Source organism: Humulus lupulus, chromosome 5 (assembly GCF_963169125.1).
Source record: "Humulus lupulus chromosome 5, drHumLupu1.1, whole genome shotgun sequence".
Taxonomy (NCBI): domain Eukaryota; kingdom Viridiplantae; phylum Streptophyta; class Magnoliopsida; order Rosales; family Cannabaceae; genus Humulus; species Humulus lupulus.
The window spans coordinates 241,427,384-241,446,668 of NC_084797.1; the positions used below are offsets into that span (position 1 = coordinate 241,427,384).

General features: G+C 35.2%; 2 long non-coding RNA genes and 1 other non-coding gene across 3 annotated transcripts; all 3 read right to left on the reverse strand.

Annotated features, from left to right (window-relative positions):
* Nucleotides 1-4,085: 4,085 nt before the first annotated feature.
* LOC133780961 (small nucleolar RNA R71) lies at nt 4,086-4,192 on the reverse strand. Its single transcript, XR_009869764.1, has one exon. It is a non-coding gene; the product is annotated as a small nucleolar RNA R71 (small nucleolar RNA).
* Nucleotides 4,193-4,822: 630 nt separating this feature from the next.
* Nucleotides 4,823-7,379, reverse strand: LOC133778581 (uncharacterized). The gene is made up of 2 exons (XR_009869125.1): nt 6,633-7,379; nt 4,823-5,508 (listed from the first exon to the last, which is right to left on the reverse strand). It is a non-coding gene; the product is annotated as an uncharacterized LOC133778581 (long non-coding RNA).
* A 5,584-nt stretch (nt 7,380-12,963) lies between these two features.
* Nucleotides 12,964-15,990, reverse strand: LOC133778580 (uncharacterized). Its single transcript, XR_009869124.1, has 2 exons — nt 14,774-15,990; nt 12,964-13,649 (listed from the first exon to the last, which is right to left on the reverse strand). It is a non-coding gene; the product is annotated as an uncharacterized LOC133778580 (long non-coding RNA).
* Between the last annotated feature and the right edge of the window lie 3,295 nt (nt 15,991-19,285).

A 19,285-nucleotide genomic window follows, 5' to 3' on the forward strand; every position in this document is an offset into this window, starting at 1 on the left:
GTCCTGAATGGTTATTATGATCGTTGTTGATATTATATCATGCTTTATTGTGTTTTCTTGCTGGGCTTCAGCTCACGGGTGCTACGTGGTGCAGGTAAAGGCAAGAGGAAGCAGCTGGACCATCCTTGAGTTGAAGAGCTTAGGTGATGACGTGTACATATGCAGCTGCTCGTCCGCCACGGCCGATGTTTAAAGTGGAACTAGGGTTGAACCCTGTTTTGCCGCTTAGAACAGCCTGTTGTAAACATTTTTCTGTAATAGACTCTGAAATTATATTTTCGGGATCCCAAAGTATATATATATTAAACGTTCTAGTGAAATGTTACATCTTAACCAAAGTTTTGAATCCATAAACCGCTAATCATACTTAGTTCACGATTTTGGCTAAATGACTCGATTAGCGAGTTTAGCACTGTTTACAAGGCACACCGTAACGGTCCCTGGAGTTTGGGGTGTTACAAACACTATTACACTGTATATTTGAAATAGTGCAAGACTTGCTAATCAAGTCATTTGAATAAAAGTATGTTCCTAAGGTCAACTATCACGTTAGGGTTAAAAAAAATTTGATCATAAATAGTTACTTTTCACTAACATAGATGTTTGCTACACGGGATCCCAAAAACAAGGTTTAAAAGACAATTTACAATTCTCAGAAATTATAAACAACCAGTGGCCACTCTAGTGGCAAAATACAAATTTTAGGCTCTATCCCTATAATATCCCTCAGCCATGGCGGACTGATAACTCTACAAAATAGAGTTATTTTACTACTTTTTATGTGCTGATTGTTGCTTAGTTCTTGAGTTCTTAATTGATTTATTAAGTTTTTAAATAATTTTACATTTATTAGTCTTATTGTAATTTTTTAGATTTTTATATATTTTTAGATATTTTATTATAATATGTTGTAGTTTAAATTATGTGTAATTAATATAGTTTGGTTAGAAGTAAAATAAAAGTGTTATTTTGTTGATCTTTATTGATAGATTAAATTAAGTTTTAATTAAGTATTTTCAAATAATTAATATGATTTATTTATAAGTGACAATATTTTATTGTTATTTGATTTAATTCTTTTATGGTGTAAGAATTATGTTGTATCTTTGTTGTGTTTGAAGAATAAAGAAAAGAAAGAAAAAATGGCAAATTTCAAAGCAATTGGCATTTTTGAAAACCCAAATGAGCCCAGCCCGTCTGCCAAGCCCACGCTGATGCCTCCTGCCCAGCCATGGTTTGGGCCGCACCTGCCCAGGCCCAGCACAGAAGACTCAGCCTTTCTCCAGCCGTGGCCTTCAAGTCCTCTTCCTGCCAGCAGCTGCTCCAAAGCACCCATGCCGCCAGCTGTCTGAAGCTCACCAAGGTTCATTCCAGCTGCCACCCTTCACGCCAGCCTCCAAAGCTCTTCTAGCCGAGCATCTTGTGATGCACTTCCTTCCTTCAACAAAGAAGGCCAGCGCCTATAGCCATTATGCTCCCACCGAAGCCTAGCCCAGGCCCATTTTCCGCCTACACTCAGCGTCTATTTGCCTCCACCAGCCACGCCTAGCTCTTCAACACAAACCAGTCTGCTTGGCCCAAGTCAGCTTCAATAGCCCAAATGCCCCATATGCCACAAGCTGCCAATAGCCACCAAAAGGCCAAAAAACTACATTTTTATTCCCAATATTTTTCACTCAAATATCAATTCACTCTTCTCTATTTTTCTCACCTAAATAAACATTCCTAATTCATTTTTTTTACCCTAGATTTTCACTAATCTTTTACCCAACCAAACATTTCATCTTTCCAATACTCTTACACTTACTCTATTTATCCAACCACTTCCCAACACAATTAAATTAATCAATTTATTTATTTTAATTTGATTAATTTAATCTCCATATTTTGCCTATAAATTGAGTCTTGTAAGACCATTTGGGGGGCTCTTCTTCTTCATCTTTTCAACATCTTCTACACATATTTTTCTCTCTTCTCTTCACTATTTTCTCTACCATTTTCCTCTTTTGAAGAGCATGTCAAGTATGTTATTTTGTAATTTTTTTCTAGTTATGAGCTTCTAATCTTTTTCAAAGGTTATTAAGATGATGATGAAGCAAAATGTAACTAGATAGTATTTTTTTGTTGTATGTTGATTTCCTATTTGTACAACATTGTTTATGGATTTTTTCTATCAAAGATATGCATTTTTCATCTATTATTGAGTGTTAAAGCATATTACACTTAGTTCTTCATTATGCAAAAAAATGATATTCTTTGATTAAATGTTTTTCATTAAATTTTTCACATCTAATTCTTAGAGCATAAGTATCATATTTTGCCTAAACATAACCTCTTTGATTTTTTGTAGTTTCATTAGGTTGTAACACAACTAATGCTTAGAAATTATATCTTATATAAGTGAAGAAAAATCCAACATTTTTGAAAGAGTAACTTGTGCTTGAATAGAAAATATATTTTGAAAATATATATAATGTGATTTATTTCAACTATATCAAAACTTGGGAATCAATATACTTATAAATACTATTGAACTTGCATTTTGTGGATTCTAAAATCTTAATAATCTTATTTTATATATCTCATTTGAAAACCATTTTTTCTATTTAATCTTAAATCTTTTTATTACTTGTCTTTTATTTTTCTAAAACAAAATCTCATCAAATATTTGGAACTAGGTTAGAATATTCTTGCTTTGTTTGAAATAGTTTCTTTTGATGTTAGTCAACTCCCATGGGTTCGACCTCATACTTACATGAACATTATATTCTGAAACGATTCGTGCACTTGCAAGTTTAAATATTAAAACACCCTCTTTTGGGATCAACAAGTTTTTAGCGCCGTTGCCGGGGAGTTGCAAGAAAGAAACGATCTTTCTACAAGGTAAGTAACATTCTTCTACTAGTTATTTTATTTTTATTTGTACTATCATCTTAAAAAAAAACAAAGTAAAATATATATATATCTATAAAAAAAATAAAAATAAAAGAGTAAAAAATCGAAAAAAAAAAAGTTATACATATATTTATTTATATTGTTATATATTATATTATATATATTTCTTGATAGTTGATGGCATTTGTGCCTCCTACATACTTATTAGTTGAGTGCATTAGTGCCTCCTAACCCTTTTTTCTTTTTCTTTTCTTTTTTATGTTTTTTTTAGTTGAGTGCATTTGTGCCTCCTACATACTTGATAGTTGAGTGCAATTTTTGCCTCCTACATACTTGAGCAATATATCTCCTCTACTGATGGCATTAGTGCTTCCTAGCTTTTATTTATTTATTTTATTTATCTTAGTTGATGGCACTAGTGCCTCCTAAGTTTTATTATTATTATTATTATTAATGTTGGTTGATGGCATTAGTGCCTCCTAATTTTATTTTTGTTGATCATTTAGTTGATGGCATTAGTGCCTCCTAATTTTTATATAACTATTTATATATATAAAAAAAATCATAAAAATAAAAATATATATATATAAATATTATAATATCTTCTTGTTATAAGTATGCTCTGTGGTTGCGGTTCTAACTGATCTTCCACATCAGAAATTTGTTTTCTTGTGATTGTTTGTGTTACTTGGTGAAATTTGTGACATTGTATGCATCAGTGGTATCGTAATTCAAAAAATTGTTTGGTGAAAACATTAGTGTCTTTACGTGAAATTGAAAGTGTTTTTGAAAATTTTAGCATAATGGAACAAGAACCTAATGTTGTGCAAGAAAAAACTCTTCTTGAATACTTTTCACCTATTTCTTCTAATGCTCAATCATGCATTGTTTTGCCCACTACTAATGCCACTCATTTTGAACTTAAACCATCAATCATTCAATTGTTACCATCATTTTATGGTTTAGAAAGAGAGGATCCATACATGCATGTAAAAGACTTTTTGGAAATTTGCTCAACCTTTCGTTTTCAAAATTTTTCAGACGAGTCGGTTAAACTTAGGTTGTTTCCTTTTTCTTTAAAAGATAGAGCCAAAGCTTGGTTAAACTCACTTCCAACTGGAACCATCACTACTTGGGATCAACTTTTTAATAAATTCTTTGCTAAATTTTTCCCCATGTCCAAAACTGATAATCTAAGAAGAGAAATCTCCGAATTTTATCAAAAAGATAACGAAGAATTTTATGAATGTTGGGAAAGATTTAAAGATTTATTATTAAAATGTCCCCACCATGGTTTTGAAAAATGGAGACTTGTAAAATATTTTTATGATGGTTCAACCCCTTCAAACCGACAAATGATTCAATCTATGCATACCGGAAATTTTTTAAAATTGCAAGGTCAAGAGGCTTGGGACGCTCTTGAAGAATTGTCTGTTAATTCACAACAATGGAATTATTCTGAGTCTAGGTCTAGAGCCAACCCTTCACCAAAAAGAGAAGGAAAATATGAAATAAAAGAAGAAAGTGATTTAAGAACATCATTTGATAAATTAGCAAGAAAAGTAGAAGCCTTAGTAATAAGTCAATCTATGAATTCTCATGTGCAACCTAAAAAAGATTGTAACGCCCCGATTTCCAGAGACGTTACTTAGGGAGTCCATTTAAAAATAATAAACAATAAATACTTTAAGACACTAAGAGAACATATGTATTTAAAATTTAAGCAGCAATGAGATCTCATTATTTAAAAATAAAAATGTTGGACGCTAGGTTTAATAACAAAACATAAGGAAAATAACCATTCAAGTCTGAAAATTTAAAAACATAACATTTATTTCTAAAAACATAAAATAACTGGAGCCCAGCCTCTAACATGTTTCGTCCATGCCTCGAGCCCGCACCACTCACTGCTTTGCTTTGCCTTTACCTGCACACAGAGTACCCGTGAGCTAACGCCCAGTAAGAAGAGCTATGTAGGACATAACTCCCCAAACCAGAAAACATAAACTTTCAACTAAACATAAATAAACATCATAAGCACAATAATCATCGTGTGATATATAAACACCATATCACACTAACATAATGTGAGTTACACTCACACACATAAATACTAACAAGTCATGTTGATCGGACATGAAATGTAATCTGCCTTGCCTGCGCTGTACTCACACTCGGCATTCCCACGGTGGCTACTAGTCTAGCCTGCGCTGTACTCACACTCGGCCGTTCCCTCGAGACATCGTTGCCCTGCCTGCGCTGTACTCACACTCGGCAGTTCCGTGGTGGCATCCTATTATCATGAGTTATACACACCCAAGATAATTCCTGCAAGTGCTATACTCACACAAGCAGCTAAAATCTAGTAGCACGCCTACTCTATCCTCTTAGCATGTCTACTAACTAAAATCTCTAGCACTATCCTCATGCTAGTCAACCTAATGCAACAATTCAGGTCACAAATATAATTACATAACTAACAAATAAGAAAACAAGGTTGTACGCATAACGTACACCCTATGCGCAGATGTCCACTCTTCTTACCTTACACAGTGCGTTTTCCGCTGACGTGTCTCGAACCACTCGCTGCGTCACCTCGATGACCACTAGCTCCTAGACGTCCAATTACACAGCGAAAATTTAGGAAAAAAATAAAATAGGCGTTAAGGTTTTGTTTCGAAACCTTAATTATCGAAATAATTTAACTATGCCATTTTAACATGCATGACACGTAAATTAAAACAATTTTCCACAAAAGGTCCAAACCATCATGTCACATACACAAACAATGATGTTTCTAACATATCGCATGAATTCATATAATTACTTTTTATGTGAAATTACCAAAATACCCTTTAATATCATAATTACATTAAAGACTCAATAATTTTATAAAAATTATCATATGACAACAAAATTTAATAAATAACTTTTCCAGAACCCTAAATAATCAGCAAATTCTCATATACGACCAGAAAAATAATTTTTAACATTTATAAATTATTTTTCCTCAATTTCTCAAATAAAACCCAAATAATATAAATAAATACACAACCAAGCCCAAAAATCAAACTAACATACAGAACTGTTTAAAATTCCAAAATAAACTTATAAAAATTATTTTAGAATTTTCTGGGCAAAATAACTAATTTTCTTAATTAATTTATAGAGAAACTAATTAATTAAAGAAAAATTAATAACTGATTAAAAATAGAATCTAACTATACAGATCGGTTTCTACACCCTACAGTAACACACAAAAATTATCTAAGGTTCAGAACAGTAGCATTAATATTTTTTTATATTTAAAATATAACATAAGCCAAATAAATCATGAAAATTTCATAAATGATACAAATTCGAAATAAAATTACAGAGAGCCTTAGAATCTCATTTTAAACATATACAAAAATTCTCAGAATTTTCAGAATACTTTAAATAATTTTCCACATTTATTTTCTTAAATCACACATTTAAAAGTAAATAATTGAAGAAAATTATCAAATACGATCAAAACTTAAATCTAAACGTACAAAGTCATTCTAAAACATACAGATATCATTGAAACATAAAATCATATTTTTCTGAACAATAAAAATATTTTTCATAATTAATCTTTATTTAAACTTCAATAAATCATAATAATTCAAAGAAAAATCAGAAAAATATGAAACCAGTTGGAAAATGCTCTAAAATTAATGTACTAATTTTTAAGATTGAAAAACCAAAAAAAACACCTCAGTAAACACCCAGATCGGGTTCGCCGGAAATATCGCCGGTTTTGTCTTCTTCTCCGGCGACGGCGACTCTATGGCTGACTTTTGCTGCTTTCCAATCCTTCTCTTGCTTGGAAAATGATCCCCTTATGTCCAGAACTTCAAATCAATAGACCCCAGCCCAAAAAGATGTCCGTAACCCCTTGTTCCGAAGTCTTCTTCTCCAAGTCCGGTGTACCGCCAAAAATGGAGCTCAAAATTAGTTTTTCTTGCTCTAGACCATTTCAGCCCATTTCTTCACGTCAAAACCGATTATTGGAGTCCCCTAAGCTTGTTTATCACCACCCACACACACCATACACTCTTGAACACACTTAAATCCAAAATTATCCAAGAATATGCATTTTCTTGGATAAAAATGGTGAATCACAATCCGAGGCTTTATAAATGTATTTCTCACACTCAAAATGTTTATTTCCTCCCCTAGAATGATTCTACAATGCTCTTTACTGCCCAGATTTTTCCCAAGTGCAAGAACTCAAAAATTTCTTCTCTTTAAAAAAAACGATAAGAACACTCTCTCTCTTCAATCCTTTGATTCCCTCAATATTCCCACGATTTCTTCATCAGATTATCATGGTAACACGTTTTGGAAATAGGTTTTAAAAAAAATAAATTAGCGTTTGAAGTGGTAAAATCCTCTTTTCAAGGAATTTATTTATTTATTTTCTTTAAAAAAAAATAAAATAAATTGACTAAGTTCCACAACTGATATTATCAGTTAAATTTCAAAAATTTAATCAATTTTATGAATATTTAATCATGTTAAAACAGAAGAAATAAAGTCTCTAAAATGCCCCTTGAACCAATCCCATACTTGAGGGTATTATGGTCTTTTCACAAATTCTAATATTTAATATTATGGTAAATCAAAAATTACACATAATAAGATAAAATAATTTCAAGCATATTATTATTACTATTATGCTCATAATAGTAATAATAATTACTATTATAATTTTTAAATAAATAAAATAACTTAACCCGAGCCATTATTTATTCACTTGACATTATTCTCATGTTGTGATTCCACAAAAACTCAAACATGAGAAACCATGAATTTTATTTCCATTGGAAGTCATACATATCCAATAATCCATCAAAGGAAAAGAAAAAAAAAATGACAAGGATGCACACAATGGGAAAATTACGAAATTGCCCTTCCGGGAAAACGGATATTACAATTATCCCCCCCTGAAAAGAAATTTCGTCCCGAAATTTTATTCAAACAACTCGGGATACTGCTGCAGCATATCAGACTCTAATTCCCAGGTTGCCTCCTGAACAACACTGTTCCTCCACAATACCTTTACAAAGGAAATGGTCTTATTCCTTAGAACTTTGTCCTTTCGATCGAGTATTTTCACTGGACGCTCATCGAATGACAAATCCTCCTGCAAACCCAAGGTCTCGTAGCTCAGCACATGCGATGGGTCGGATACATATTTTCGAAGTTGTGACACATGAAATACATTGTGCACCCCGGACAATGATGGTGGTAAAGCTACCCTGTAAGCCACATTGCCCACTCTATCCAAAATCTCAAAAGGTCCGACATATCTGGGACTTAGCTTTCCCCTCTTGCCAAACCTCTTCACCGAGATTCCTTTCCTTGGAGTCACACGAAGAAATACATGATCACCAACTTCAAACTCAACATGCTTGCGCTTTAGGTCTGCATAAGACTTCTGTCTACTCTGAGCTGTGACCATTCTAGCCCTGATTTTCTGAATAGCCTCATTGGTGTGTTGCACTGCATCGGGTCCAAGTAGTTTTCTCTCTCCTAGTTCATCCCAGTGAAGTGGGGACCTACACTTTCTTCCATACAACATTTCATATGGTGCTACCCCGATGGTAGATTGGTAGCTGTTGTTGTACGAAAACTCAATTAGTGGCAAGTATCTACTCCAGGATCCCTGAAAGTCAATGACACACGCTCTGAGCATATCTTCTAAGATTTGATTTGTTCTCTCAGTTTGACCATCCGTTTCTGGGTGATAAGCTGTACTGAACTTCAACCGAGTTCCCATCGCTCTTTGCAAACTCTCCCAGAATGATGATGTAAACCGAGCATCCCGATCACACACAATAGAGTACGGTGTCCCATGTAGCCGTACTATCTCATTCATGTACAACTCGGCGAACTGATCCATAGAATAAGTCATGCGCACTGGTAGGAAGTGAGCTGACTTAGTATACCTATCCACAATTACCCAAATTGCATCGTGCTGTTTTGTGGTCCTAGGTAACCCCGTCACAAAATCCATAGATATCTCATCCCATTTCCATTCAGGAATATTCAACGGTTGCAATAGCCCCGCTGGTCTTTGATGTTCTGCCTTAACCTGTTGACAGGTTAAGCATTTTGCCACATATTCCACTACATCCTTTTTCATTCCCGGCCACCAATACAATACCTTAAGGTCATGGTACATCTTAGTGGTCCCGGGATGAACTGAATATGGGGTAGTATGAGCTTCTGCCAGAATCTCTTTCCTCAGCTCATCATTGTTTGGCACACAAATACGCCCCTTGAATCTGATTAGTCCAGTATCTGACATAGTGAAATCCTTGGCATTCCCATCCTGCATCTCTTGCTTTAGGTCACTTAACTTCTTGTCTGCATTTTGTCCTTCCCTGATCCTTTCTAACAAGGTGGACTGAAGTGTAACCTTTGCAAGTTTTCCTGTGATCAGTTCTATACCAGCGCGTTCCATGTCTTCTAGGATCTTCCTTGATACTCCTTGTAAATAAGAAACCATTCCCGGCCCTCTGCGACTAAGTGCATCCGCCACAACATTGGCTTTACCAGGGTGGTATAGTATGTCGCAGTCATAATCCTTGACTAACTCCAACCATCTCCTCTGTCTCATATTTAACTCCTTCTGGGTGAAGAAGTATTTGAGGCTCTTGTGATCGGTGTAAATCTCACATTTCACCCCATAGAGATAGTGACGCCAAATCTTCAGTGCAAAGACAACCGCTGCTAATTCCAGGTCGTGTGTCGGATACCTCTGCTCATAATCTTTCAGTTGCCTAGAGGCATAGGCTATCACCTTACCAGACTGCATCAGTACACATCCCAACCCTTGTTTTGATGCATCACAGTAAACCACGAACTGCCCGTCCTCTGAGGGTAAGCTGAGTACAGGTGCTGATATAAGCCGACTCTTCAATTCCTGGAAGCTCTGCTCGCATTTATCTGACCAATTGAACTTCAGATTCTTTCTTGTCAATTCTGTCATCGGTGCGGCTATCTTTGAAAACCCTTCGACAAACCTCCTATAATAGCCCGCCAAACCCAGAAAACTTCTGACTTCCGAGGCATTCTTTGGTCTTGGCCATTCTTTCACTGCAGCAATCTTTGCAGGATCTACTTTCACTCCTCCATCGGTGACAATATGACCCAGAAAACCAACCTCAGATAACCAGAACTCACACTTCTTGTATTTGGCATATAGCTGATGTTGTCTTAATCGTTGCAAGGTCAGACGTAAATGAACCTCATGTTCTTCTTCTGTCTTGGAGTAGACCAATATATCATCTATGAACACAATGACAAACTGATCCAAGTACTCCTTGAAAACCCTGTTCATGAGGTCCATAAAAGCTGCTGGGGCATTTGTGAGTCCAAACGACATCACCAGAAATTCGTAATGCCCGTACCTGGTTCTGAAGGCTGTCTTTGGTATATCATCATTCTTGATCCTCAATTGATGGTATCCCGACCGAAGATCAATTTTTGAAAACACCTTGGTCCCCTGAAGCTGGTCAAACAGATCATCGATTCTTGGCAAAGGATATCTGTTCTTTATTGTGACCTTATTCAGCTCCCGATAATCAATACACATCCTCATAGACCCGTCTTTCTTCTTGACAAAAAGCACTGGTGCGCCCCAAGGAGAATAGCTCGGTCTGATGAACCCCAACTTTAGTAATTCCTCCAATTGAGTTTTGAGCTCTTTCAATTCTGCTGGTGCCATTCTGTATGGTGCTCGAGATACTGGCGTTGTCCCGGGCATCAGATCAATTACAAATTCTATCTCCCTGTGCGGAGGTAAACCTGGCAGTTCTTCTGGAAAAACATCGAGGAACTCAGCTACAACTCTTGTCTCTTCAGGTCTCCTTTCTGTCTCTTCGGTTTCATTGACCATGTTCACGAGATACCCCAAACATCCGTGTTGCAACATTTCTCTAGCTTTCATCGCTGATATGATAGGAGTTCTGGGTTTCTTGCTTATGCCTTCGAACTCAAACGAATCTCCACCTTCCGGTGCAAAGACCACTTTCTTGCGTTTGCAGTCGATAGATGCACCGTATTTGGAAAGAAAATCCATCCCCAGAATTAGATCAAAATCATACAAATCTAATACAATCAAGTCTACATACAATTCCCTCCCACCTATCCATAAAGGTACAGCTTTAACCCAATTTTTAGATATTACAATTTCCCCAGAAGGTAACATAGTCCCAAACCCCACATCAAATATTTCACTAGGTGCATTTACAACATTTACAGTTCTACTAGAAATAAAAGAGTGTGATGCACCAGAATCAAATAAAACTTTACATGTGATATTGGCCATAGGGATCTGACCTGTTATGACGGAAGGACTTGCCTCAGCTTCAGCTTGGGTGATGGTGAAGACTCTGGCTGGGACGTACTTGTCATCCTTCTTCTGTTCTTCCTTACTGCCAGATTGTTCCCATGTCGGACAATTGCGCTTCACATGACCTTCCTTCCCACATTTGTAGCAAACTCCAGCTCTGCACTCACCAAGATGGCGTTTTGTGCACTTAGGGCAAGGTGGAATGTTTCTGCTACCATTTCCACCAGGACGGTTGTCATTGTTGGGCTTGGGCCGTTTATCATTTCTGGCTTGGCTTGGCTGGTCCTGTACCCTTTTCCTATTGTCAGTGGAGGTGGTTGCCCCACTCTTCTTAGCATCTCTTCTAGCAACATTATCTTTCCAGATTCTCTCTTCGCTTCTTTCAGCCGTAAGAGCCATTTCCACCACTTCAGCATAGGTGAAAGCACCTCTAGAAACAATCTCCACATCCCGAGCTATCATTGGTTTTAGACCTCTCACAAACCGGTCCGCTCGTACCTTGTCAGTAGGTACAAGATCCTTGGCAAACTTCGCCAACCGATCGAACTTCTGTGCATATTCTGTCACCGAGAGATTACCTTGAGTCAGCTTGGTAAATTCATCCATTTTTGCTGCTAACACTGCTGAGTTGTAGTATTTATCATTAAACACTTGTTTGAATCCGTCCCAATCCATAGTGTTAACATCCCGTGATTGCTCCACTACCTCCCACCAAATCCGAGCATCTTTTCTCAGCATGAAAGATGCGCACACCACTCGTTCATTTCCTTGAACTCCCATCATGTTCAAGATCCTCTCCATCCCACTGATCCACTCCTCTGCCTGGACAGGATCGATGCTGCCTTCAAACACTGGCGGGTGTTGCTTTCGAAACCTTTCAAACAAAGGCTCCATACGATTCTCCGCAACTGGTAACCCTACGATGGCAGGTGGCTGACTAACCATTGGTGCTTCAGACCTTACAGGTGGCCCAGCTTGCTGCCTCAGTTGATTGATCTCTGCGTTCTGTCTTTGAATGGTCTCTTCCATTCTCGCAAAACGTTCCTCCCATCCTTGTGGCGGTTCGGGCTGTGCTGCATTCATTGCTGCTCTCCCCCTACCTCGACCACGTCCTACTCTGACTGATCTACGAGGGAGCATTCTCAATTTCCTGAACCACACACGTAAATAACTTATAATGAAAAGGAATTATTGCGGTAAGAGATCATTATAAGAGAACACTAAGTACATAAATGTGCATAGTCAAAAAGCAAAAATTCTTAAGTAATCTTTAACCGCTTACAGTACAGTGAGTCGAGCTCGTCCTTGGCGATGAACTTTACATGTTAGGGCTTATCACAGATTCTTTAGGACCGTTTTGCTCTGATACCATACTGTAACGCCCCGATTTCCCGAGACGTTACTTAGGGAGTCCATTTAAAAATAATAAACAATAAATACTTTAAGACACTAAGAGAACATATGTATTTAAAATTTAAGCAGCAATGAGATCTCATTATTTAAAAATAAAAATGTTGGACGCTAGGTTTAATAACAAAACATAAGGAAAATAACCATTCAAGTCTGAAAATTTAAAAACATAACATTTATTTCTAAAAACATAAAATAACTGGAGCCCAGCCTCTAACATGTTTCGTCCATGCCTCGAGCCCGCACCACTCACTGCTTTGCTTTGCCTTTACCTGCACACAGAGTACCCGTGAGCTAACGCCCAGTAAGAAGAGCTATGTAGGACATAACTCCCCAAACCAGAAAACATAAACTTTCAACTAAACATAAATAAACATCATAAGCACAATAATCATCGTGTGATATATAAACACCATATCACACTAACATAATGTGAGTTACACTCACACACATAAATACTAACAAGTCATGTTGATCGGACATGAAATGTAATCTGCCTTGCCTGCGCTGTACTCACACTCGGCATTCCCACGGTGGCTACTAGTCTAGCCTGCGCTGTACTCACACTCGGCCGTTCCCTCGAGACATCGTTGCCCTGCCTGCGCTGTACTCACACTCGGCAGTTCCGTGGTGGCATCCTATTATCATGAGTTATACACACCCAAGATAATTCCTGCAAGTGCTATACTCACACAAGCAGCTAAAATCTAGTAGCACGCCTACTCTATCCTCTTAGCATGTCTACTAACTAAAATCTCTAGCACTATCCTCATGCTAGTCAACCTAATGCAACAATTCAGGTCACAAATATAATTACATAACTAACAAATAAGAAAACAAGGTTGTACGCATAACGTACACCCTATGCGCAGATGTCCACTCTTCTTACCTTACACAGTGCGTTTTCCGCTGACGTGTCTCGAACCACTCGCTGCGTCACCTCGATGACCACTAGCTCCTAGACGTCCAATTACACAGCGAAAATTTAGGAAAAAAATAAAATAGGCGTTAAGGTTTTGTTTCGAAACCTTAATTATCGAAATAATTTAACTATGCCATTTTAACATGCATGACACGTAAATTAAAACAATTTTCCACAAAAGGTCCAAACCATCATGTCACATACACAAACAATGATGTTTCTAACATATCGCATGAATTCATATAATTACTTTTTATGTGAAATTACCAAAATACCCTTTAATATCATAATTACATTAAAGACTCAATAATTTTATAAAAATTATCATATGACAACAAAATTTAATAAATAACTTTTCCAGAACCCTAAATAATCAGCAAATTCTCATATACGACCAGAAAAATAATTTTTAACATTTATAAATTATTTTTCCTCAATTTCTCAAATAAAACCCAAATAATATAAATAAATACACAACCAAGCCCAAAAATCAAACTAACATACAGAACTGTTTAAAATTCCAAAATAAACTTATAAAAATTATTTTAGAATTTTCTGGGCAAAATAACTAATTTTCTTAATTAATTTATAGAGAAACTAATTAATTAAAGAAAAATTAATAACTGATTAAAAATAGAATCTAACTATACAGATCGGTTTCTACACCCTACAGTAACACACAAAAATTATCTAAGGTTCAGAACAGTAGCATTAATATTTTTTTATATTTAAAATATAACATAAGCCAAATAAATCATGAAAATTTCATAAATGATACAAATTCGAAATAAAATTACAGAGAGCCTTAGAATCTCATTTTAAACATATACAAAAATTCTCAGAATTTTCAGAATACTTTAAATAATTTTCCACATTTATTTTCTTAAATCACACATTTAAAAGTAAATAATTGAAGAAAATTATCAAATACGATCAAAACTTAAATCTAAACGTACAAAGTCATTCTAAAACATACAGATATCATTGAAACATAAAATCATATTTTTCTGAACAATAAAAATATTTTTCATAATTAATCTTTATTTAAACTTCAATAAATCATAATAATTCAAAGAAAAATCAGAAAAATATGAAACCAGTTGGAAAATGCTCTAAAATTAATGTACTAATTTTTAAGATTGAAAAACCAAAAAAAACACCTCAGTAAACACCCAGATCGGGTTCGCCGGAAATATCGCCGGTTTTGTCTTCTTCTCCGGCGACGGCGACTCTATGGCTGACTTTTGCTGCTTTCCAATCCTTCTCTTGCTTGGAAAATGATCCCCTTATGTCCAGAACTTCAAATCAATAGACCCCAGCCCAAAAAGATGTCCGTAACCCCTTGTTCCGAAGTCTTCTTCTCCAAGTCCGGTGTACCGCCAAAAATGGAGCTCAAAATTAGTTTTTCTTGCTCTAGACCATTTCAGCCCATTTCTTCACGTCAAAACCGATTATTGGAGTCCCCTAAGCTTGTTTATCACCACCCACACACACCATACACTCTTGAACACACTTAAATCCAAAATTATCCAAGAATATGCATTTTCTTGGATAAAAATGGTGAATCACAATCCGAGGCTTTATAAATGTATTTCTCACACTCAAAATGTTTATTTCCTCCCCTAGAATGATTCTACAATGCTCTTTACTGCCCAGATTTTTCCCAAGTGCAAGAACTCAAAAATTTCTTCTCTTTAAAAAAAACGATAAGAACACTCTCTCTCTTCAATCCTTTGATTCCCTCAATATTCCCACGATTTCTTCATCAGATTATCATGGTAACACGTTTTGGAAATAGGTTTTAAAAAAAATAAATTAGCGTTTGAAGTGGTAAAATCCTCTTTTCAAGGAATTTATTTATTTATTTTCTTTAAAAAAAAATAAAATAAATTGACTAAGTTCCACAACTGATATTATCAGTTAAATTTCAAAAATTTAATCAATTTTATGAATATTTAATCATGTTAAAACAGAAGAAATAAAGTCTCTAAAATGCCCCTTGAACCAATCCCATACTTGAGGGTATTATGGTCTTTTCACAAATTCTAATATTTAATATTATGGTAAATCAAAAATTACACATAATAAGATAAAATAATTTCAAGCATATTATTATTACTATTATGCTCATAATAGTAATAATAATTACTATTATAATTTTTAAATAAATAAAATAACTTAACCCGAGCCATTATTTATTCACTTGACATTATTCTCATGTTGTGATTCCACAAAAACTCAAACATGAGAAACCATGAATTTTATTTCCATTGGAAGTCATACATATCCAATAATCCATCAAAGGAAAAGAAAAAAAAAAATGACAAGGATGCACACAATGGGAAAATTACGAAATTGCCCTTCCGGGAAAACGGATATTACAAAGATGTTTGTTCTTTATGTGCTAGTTCATGTCGTAATGCTCAATCATGTCCTTCTTTTATTGAAACATTTTCTGAAGAGGCTGATAACTCTACAAAATAGAGTTATTTTACCATATTTTATATGCTAATTGTTGCTTAGTTCTTGAGTTTTTAATTAACTTATTAAGTTTTTATGTAATTTTTAATTTATTAGTCTTAGTGTAGTTTTATAGATTTTTATATGTTTTTATAGATATTTTATTATAATATGTTGTAATTTAATTATTTGAAATTTGTATTGTTAAGTTAGAAGTAAAAGTGTAATTCTTGTGAACTTAAATGCTATATTAAATTAAGTTATAATCAATATTTTTAAAATAATTAATATGATTTATTTATATTTGAAAATATTTGATTGTTATTTAATTTATTTTTATCTTGTAGGAATTATATTATAGTCTTGGGAAAAAGAAAGAAAGAAAAGTGGTTTTTGTGAAAAGGAATTAGAAAAATTGGCACAAGGCCATATGCTCCATTCAGCCCCACGGCCCAGGCCCACTGCCTCTTCCATCTCCTCTCCAGGCCGTACGGACTCGGCCTCCTTCCTCAGCTCATTTGGGCCCAAGCCCAGTAGCTTCTCCAAACCGGCCCAGACGCCCCAGCTCGCCCAGCAGGGCCCAAAACGCCCCAGCCCGCATGGCCCAGGCCCAGCCCGCCTGTCCCCTGGCCCAGTCCGCCTGCCATCTTCAGCTCTCCACATTGCCTTCAGCAGCTCCCACGTGTCCTTGCCAGCAGCCACAAACTCTGTTCCTCCAGCAAGTGATTTCCTTCAGCACACACCACCAACGCCTGCCATCCTCCTTGCCAGCAGCTCATCTTCTCTCATGCATCAATCCCTCCAGCAAGCCACATCCCCAGCCGAGACAACTTGGGCCTGTCCTTTTGCCCAGCCAAATCGGCCCAAGTCCCCAAAGCTCCCAGCCGCCTGTTACAGCTATTCATGCCACTTTTTGAGCCTATATTTCCTAAGTGTACCATTTGTCTCCTATACTCAAAATGCCACATTTTTACCCCTTTTGTCTACACACTTTTACCCCAAAATCATCATCACTCCTACAAATTACCCCTATTTACCATATTATTATTAATTTAATCAATTTACTTAATTTAAATTGATTATTTTAATAATGTCATTTTGGCTATAAATAAGGGTTTTCAAGACCATTTTGGGGTGCTTAATTTTGGGTTACCATCTTTTTTCTCTCATTTTCTCTCTACCATTCTCTCTTCCATTTGGGTTTTTCAAGAGCATTTTGCAAGTATGTATGTCTTTTATTTTGTAATTTCTACTCAAGTTATGTGCTTCTAATCTTTTTCATAAGATTATTAAGATCATGATGAAGCAACTTGTAACTAGGTAATATTTATGTTGTATGTTGATTTCCATTGTAATACAACAAAGTTTATGGATTTTTCTTCTACATATATTTCTTTCATCTTAAATATCTTGTATTTTAGATTGTTAGAACATATTTACACTTTGTTCTTCATTAGTGCATAAACATAATATTCTTTGTGTAAGATGTGTCATTAAATTGTACACATCCATGCTTAGAACAAAAATATTATGTTTTGCCTTATAAATAATGTTCATTGATTTATTTGTTATTTCATTAGATTGATTTACACTAAATGCTTTGAAATTATAATTTTGAAAAGTGAAGAAAAATCCTATCTTTTTATAAGAAATTTGTGCTTAAAATTATAAATCTTTTTGGAAAATGATAGTTTAAAATATTTTAACTATCACTAAAATTTGGGAATCAATATACTAATAAATATTATTAAACTTACATTTTGTGGATTCTAGTATCTTAATAATCTTTTCTTTTAACACTTATTTTCTACTCATTATTGCTTTATTTTTATTCTCTTAAATAGCTTTATTTTTTCAATCTTTTACTTTATGTTCATTAAAACTTATCAATCTTTGGAACTAGGTTAGAATTTATTACTTATGATTTAAAATAGTTTCATTTTCGATTTTAGACAACTCCTTTGGGTTCGACATCCTTGCTTACGATCACTATTCTATATGGACGATTCGTGCGCTTGCGATATATAAATTTTTAAACATACCCGTTTTGGGTCCATCAGAGGCTAATGCTTTACATTCATATGGAAAACCTTCTTCTGATAGCCCATTTTCCAACACATACAATCCAAATTGGAGAAACCATCCTAATTTTTCATGGAGACAAAACCAACCACAAATGAATCAAGGAAACCAATTCCACATGCCAAATCCAAATCATGTCCAACCAAGTCAACCTTACCCTCCACAAAGAAAACCTTCCTTAGAAGACACCTTACAACAATTCATGCAATCCACCCAACAAATTTTACAAAATCAGTCTCAATCCATTGCCAAACTAGAGACACAATTGGGTCAACTTGCTAATGCTGTAACCGAGAGAGAAAAAGGAAGATTTCCTAGCCAACCCATCCCAAATCCTAAAGGCCAATATGAAATAGGAACTCCTAGTCATAAAGAAGAAGCTAAGTCTATTTCAACTCTTAGGTCCGGAAAACAAATTGTCAAACCCGATTACATACCTCAAGTTGAAAAATACCAAAGCCAACCTTAAAGTTCCAACACAAATGACCTTTCAAAAGATGATGCTCAAATCCTTCCTTCCATCCCAAAAGCTCATTTTCCACAAAGATTAATTCCACTCAAGAAAGGCAACCAATATAGTGACATCTTAGAAGTTTTCAAACAAGTAAGCATCAACATTCCTTTCTTAGATGCCATTAAACAAATTCCTGCCTATTCTAAATTCTTAAAAGACCTTTGCACTGTTAAAAGAAACACAAATGTTCCAAAAAAGGCGTTTTTAACTGAACAAGTTAGCTCCATAATCCAACATAAAATCCTTGTGAAATATAAAGATCTCGGTTGTCCAACAATTTCATGCATCATTGGCAATCATTTTATTAACAAAGCTTTACTTGATTTAGGAGCTAGTGTGAATTTACTGCCTTATTCTGTGTATAAGAAACTTGGTCTAGGAGAATTAAAACCAACTTCTATAACACTTCAATTAGCCGATCGTTCAGTGAAAATCCCTAGAGGTATTGTAGAAGATGTTTTAATTAAAGTGGATAAATTCTATTTCCCTGTGGACTTTATTGTTCTTGACACTCAACCTGTTGAAAATGCTCATGCTCAAATACCCATCATTCTAGGTAGACCATTTTTAGCTACATCCAATGCAATTATCAACTGTCATAATGATGTATTGAAAT